The following is a 5,737-nucleotide window of genomic DNA, read 5'->3' on the forward strand; positions in this document are numbered from 1 at the left end:
GAGATCGAGCGATAACAGGTCCGTGATGCCCTTAGATGTTCTGGGCTACACGCGTGCTACAATGTGGGTAGCAGCGTGTCTCCTATTCCGAGAGGAACGGGAAATCACTCAAATACTCACTTAGTAGGGATTATGGATTGCAATGGTCCATATGAACTCGGAACTTCTAGTAAGTGCTGGTCATCAGCCAGCGTTGAATACGTCCCTGCCCTTTGTACACACCGCCCGTCGCTACTACCGATGGATTATTTAGTGAGGTCTTTGGAGATGATCGTTCGCTGGATCCTCGTGAACCGCGTCTGCTTTATCGAAGTTGACCGAACTTGATGATTTAGAGGAAGTAAAAGTCGTAACAAGGTTTCCGTAGGTGAACCTGCGGAAGGATCATTAGTGGCCAAGTGATCCTTCCAGAAGTCCGAACCTGCGGGTTGAGACTTCGGCACAAGTTGCCATATGATAATTGACGAAACACTATAGAAGTCCGAACCTGCGGGTTGAGACTTCGGCACAAGTTGCCATATGATAATTGACGAAACACTATAGAAGTCCGAACCTGCGGGTTGAGACTCAGGCACAAGTTGCCATATGAAAGTTGACGAAACACTAACAAGTCCGAACCTGCGGGTTGAGACTTAGGCACACGTTGCCTTATACATGACTTCGAACAAATACACAAGTCCGAACCTGCGGGTTGAGACTTAGGCACAAGTTGCCTTATACATGACTTCGAACAAATACACAAGTCCGAACCTACGGGTTGAGACTTAGGCACAAGTTGCCATATGAAAGTTGACGAAACACTAACAAGTCCGAACCTGCGGGTTGAGACTTAGGCACACGTTGCCTTATACATGACTTCGAACAAATACACAAGTCCGAACCCGCGGGTTGAGACTTAGGCACAAGTTGCCTTATACATACATTGGCCAAATAAACAGAAGTCCGAACCTGCGGGTTGAGACTTAGGCACAAGTTGCCATATTATATTCGATCAAACACTAAGTAGTCCGAACCTGCGGGTTGAGACTCAAGACCGTAACAAGATGTCACTATACAAGTCCGAACCTAAGGGTTGAGACTTAATGCGATCTAGATACCAAGTTGACATTAAATACCTGTTGAGCAAAACCAAAGATTCCCTGTTCTCGAATGATTACACTATATAACAGGGAATCATGAAGAAATCAAGCAAGCGTGAAACAAAGTCATCACTTGGGCATGCTCGATAGCCAACCACATGACCTTAACCTAAGAGAGCATGCAAACCACATGATACCTATAAACGATTAACCCGCCCTAGTTCAATCGTTCACCAAGTGATGACTTCAGTATGGCTAAGAGAAAAACTTTTAAATGGGAAAAACTCTAAGTCCGAACCTCCGGGTTGAGACTTCCGCGTCGGAGGTGGGCGCACCTCCTATCCGAAAGATGATGAATCAGGGGTGTTCGGTCAGCAATGGTCGGATGCCCCGTCGTAGTCCAACTATGACAATCAAAGTCAAGACCTCCGGGTTGAGACTTTCCGCGAGTACAAGCATAAAGGAACACGGACCAAGCCGTACCGAGAGAATCGGTACTAGAGCCCTCGTGGTTCTACATTGAGAGAGCCCTCGTGGTTCTCATTAGGGGCTTTATGCAAGTCGTACTCAATACTGTGGTGTGAAGTATAAAGTATAGTCCTCGCCTGGTCCACGCTGCTTCGGCGGTCCTGGGTAAGATAGTTAATTCTAGCTTGCCCTATAGTGGAATGAGGACACTTAATGCTTCGTCTTTTAGCGGCGGCTAGACTCCTCCTCACGGGGAACGAGTTGACGCGCACAGCGGCGGCTTACGCACTATGGCAATCATGGATGCCTGAAGATTCCGTGAAGTTCTCCCCTGGTCCACGCTGCCTCGGCAGTCCTGGGTAAAATGGAATATTTCCAGCTTGCCCTATAGTGGAAGAGGACTATCCAACAATACAAAGTCAAGACCTCCGGGTTGAGACTTTCCGCGTCGGTGGTGTCGCGCACCGCCTATCCGAAAGATGGTGTAACAGGGGTGTTCGATCAGCAATGGTCGGATGCCCCGTCATAGTCCAACTATGACAACCAAAGTCAAGACCTCCGGGTTGAGACTTTCCGCGTCCGGAGGTACGCGTACCGCCTACCCGAAAGATGGTGTGCTTCTGGGGTATTCGATGAGTCGGATACCCCGTCGTAGTCCAACTATGACAATACAAAGTCAAGACCTCCGGGTTGAGACTTCCGCGTCGGAGGTGCGCGCACCGCCTACCCGAAAGATGATGAATCAGGGGTGTTCGATCAGCAATGGTCGGATGCCCCGTCGTAGTCCAACTATGACAATCAAAGTCAAGACCTCCGGGTTGAGACTTCCGCGTCCGGAGGTACGCGTACCGCCTACCCGAAAGATGGTGAATCAGGGGTGTTCGATCAGCAATGGTCGGATGCCCCGTCGTAGTCCAACTATGACAATCAAAGTCAAGACCTCCGGGTTGAGACTTTCTAAGAGTACAAGCATAAAGGAACACGGACCAAGCCGTACCGAGAGAATCGGTACTAGAGCCCTCGTGGTTCTACATTGAGAGAGCCCTCGTGGTTCTCATTAGGGGCTTTATGCAAGTCGTACTCAATACTGTGGTGTGAAGTATAAAGTATAGAGTCCTCCACTGGTCCACGCTGCTCCGGCGGTCCTGGGTAAGATAGTTCATTCTAGCTTGCCCTATGTGGAAGAGGACTCAATACCCTACCTGTTGAGCTTGAAACAAAGTCATCACTTGGGCATGCTCATATTGCCATACACAATTACATTATATTCGAATGAGCATGCAAGCGACCCTATATAGACCGAACCAAAACGATAGATACCGCCGTAGTTCACCCCCACCAAGTGATGACTTCAGTATGGCTAGTGTGTGAAGTATAAAGTATAGTCCTCCCCTGGTCCACACTGCTTCGGCGGTCCTGGGTAAGATAGTTAGTTCTAGCTTGCCCTATGTGGAAGAGGACACAATACTTAATACTTAGAGTACAAGCATAAAGGAACACGGACCAAGCCGTACCGAGAGAATCGGTACTAGAGCCCTCGCGGTTCTACATTGTGAGCCCTCGTGGTTCAAACTAGATACTTTATGCAAGGCGTACTCAAAACTGTGGTGTGAAGTATAAAGTATAGTCCTCATCTGGTCCACGCTGCTTCGGCGGTCCTGGGTAAGATAGTTAATTCTAGCTTGCCCTATGTGGAAGAGGACACAATACTTAATACTGTGGTGTAATGGACAAGGTATAGTCCTCCACTGGTCCACGCTGCTCCGGCGGTCCTGGGTAAGATAGTTCATTCTAGCTTGCCCTATGTGGAAGAGGACTCAATACCCTACCTGTTGAGCTTGAAACAAAGTCATCACTTGGGCATGCTCATATTGCCATACAATATTCCATTATCTACTAATGAGCATGCAGCTATATGATTATAACCTGTAAACGATTACCCCGCCGTAGTTCAGCGCTTCAACCAAGTGAAGACTTCAGTATGGCTAGTGTGTGAAGTATAAAGTATAGTCCTCCCCTGGTCCACACTGCTTCGGCGGTCCTGGGTAAGATAGTTAGTTCTAGCTTGCCCTATGGTGGAAGAGGACACCATACTTAATACTGTGGTGTAATGAACAAAGTATAGTCCTCCACTGGTCCACGCTGCTTTGCAGTCCTGGGTAAGATAGTTAATTCTAGCTTGCCCTATGTGGAAGAGGGCATACAAGACAAAGTATAGTTCTCCCCTGGTCCACGCTGCTTCGGCGGTCCTGGGTAAGATAGTTAATTCTAGCTTGCCCTATGTGGAAGAGAGCATACATGAACCAAGAACGAAGGTTATGATCGAGGAATGATTCGACAACTAACCGATGGTATGAAATGTGAAGAATTCAAGCAAGCACACAATCAAGTCATCACTTGGGCATGCTCGATAGCCAACCCTATGACATTAACCTAGTAGAGCATGCGAAAACCAATATATATGTAAACGATGCCCCTCCCTAGTTCAGCGCTTCAACCAAGTGATGACTTCAGAATGGCTAAATCAAATCGGTTCAAAACATACCATCGGTACCCTATTGAAACACACAAGTCGATATCAAACCTCATGATTGTGTAGTCCTCCACTGGTCCACACCGCTTCGGCGGTCCTGGGTAAGATAGTTCATTCTAGCTTGCCCTATGTGGAAGAGGGCACATTACTCAATACTGTGGTGTTATGAACAAAGTATAGTCCTCCACTGGTCCACGCTGCTCCGGCGGTCCTGGGTAAGATAGTTCATTCTAGCTTGCCCTATGTGGAAGAGGGCATACAAGACAAAGTATAGTTCTCCCCTGGTCCACGCTGCTTCGGCGGTCCTGGGTAAGATAGTTAATTCTAGCTTGCCCTATGTGGAAGAGAGCATACATGAACCAAGAACGAAGGTTATGATCGAGGAATGATTCGACAACTAACCGATGGTATGAAATGTGAAGAATTCAAGCAAGCACACAATCAAGTCATCACTTGGGCATGCTCGATAGCCAACCCTATGACATTAACCTAGTAGAGCATGCGAAAACCAATATATATGTAAACGATGCCCCTCCCTAGTTCAGCGCTTCAACCAAGTGATGACTTCAGAATGGCTAAATCAAATCGGTTCAAAACATACCATCGGTACCCTATTGAAACACACAAGTCGATATCAAACCTCATGATTGTGTAGTCCTCCACTGGTCCACGCCGCTTCGGCCGTCCTGGGTAAAATGGAACATTCCAGCTTGCCCTATGTGGAAGAGGGCACATTACTCAATACTGTGGTGTGAAGTATAAAGTTCAGTTCTCCCCTGGTCCACGCTGCTTCGGCGGTCCTGGGTAAGATAGTTCATTCTAGCTTGCCCTATGTGGAAGAGGACACTTCATACTTCGTCTCTAAGCGGCGGCTTGACTCCTCCCTACGGGGAACGGGTTTACGCGCACAGCGGCGGCTTACGCACTATGGCAGTCATGGATGCCTTACGTTTCTATGAAAAGTGTGTTCCTCCCCTGGTCCACGCTGCTTCGGCAGTCCTGGGTAAGATAGTTAGTTCTAGCTTGCCCTATGTGGAAGAGGACACGAAGACTTACTGTGGTGTGAAGCATAAAGTTCAGTTCTCCCCTGGTCCACGCCGCTTCGGCCGTCCTGGGTAAAATGGATTCATCCAGCTTGCCCTATGTGGAATGAGGACACTTTATGTTTCGTCTCTAAGCGGCGGCTTGCTCCTCCCTACGGGGAACGGGTATACGCGCACAGCGGCGGCTTACGTTATGGCAGTCATGGATGCCTTACGTTTCCATGAAAAGTGTGTTCCTCCCCTGGTCCACGCTGCTTCGGCAGTCCTGGGTAAGATAGTTAGTTCTAGCTTGCCCTATGTGGAAGAGGACACGTAGACTTACTGTGGTGTGAAGTATAAGGTTCAGTTCTCCCCTGGTCCACGCCGCTTCGGCCGTCCTGGGTAAAATGGATTCATCCAGCTTGCCCTATGTGGAATGAGGACACTTTATGCTTCGTCTCTAAGCGGCGGCTTGCTCCTCCCTACGGGGAACGGGTATACGCGCACAGCGGCGGCTTACGCAAGTTAGTCACCCTCGGCAGTGGATCACTCGGCTCATGGATCGATGAAGACCGCAGCTAACTGCGCGTCATAATGTGAACTGCAGGACACATGAACATTGATAAGTTGAACGC

The 5,737-nt window shown here is 48.6% G+C and overlaps 1 non-coding gene across 1 annotated transcript in view; it reads left to right on the forward strand.

Moving 5' to 3' along the window:
- The first annotated feature begins 5,632 nt into the window (after positions 1-5,632).
- The window catches only part of LOC131270870 (5.8S ribosomal RNA), a 155-nt gene continuing 50 nt past the window's right edge, over positions 5,633-5,737 (forward strand). Inside the window, exon 1 of the ribosomal RNA XR_009179870.1 lies at positions 5,633-5,737. This exon is cut by the window's right edge and continues 50 nt beyond it. This is a non-coding gene — a ribosomal RNA (5.8S ribosomal RNA).

The sequence above is a fragment of the Anopheles coustani genome (genome assembly GCF_943734705.1).
Source record: "Anopheles coustani chromosome X unlocalized genomic scaffold, idAnoCousDA_361_x.2 X_unloc_69, whole genome shotgun sequence".
Taxonomy (NCBI): Eukaryota; Metazoa; Arthropoda; class Insecta; order Diptera; family Culicidae; genus Anopheles; species Anopheles coustani.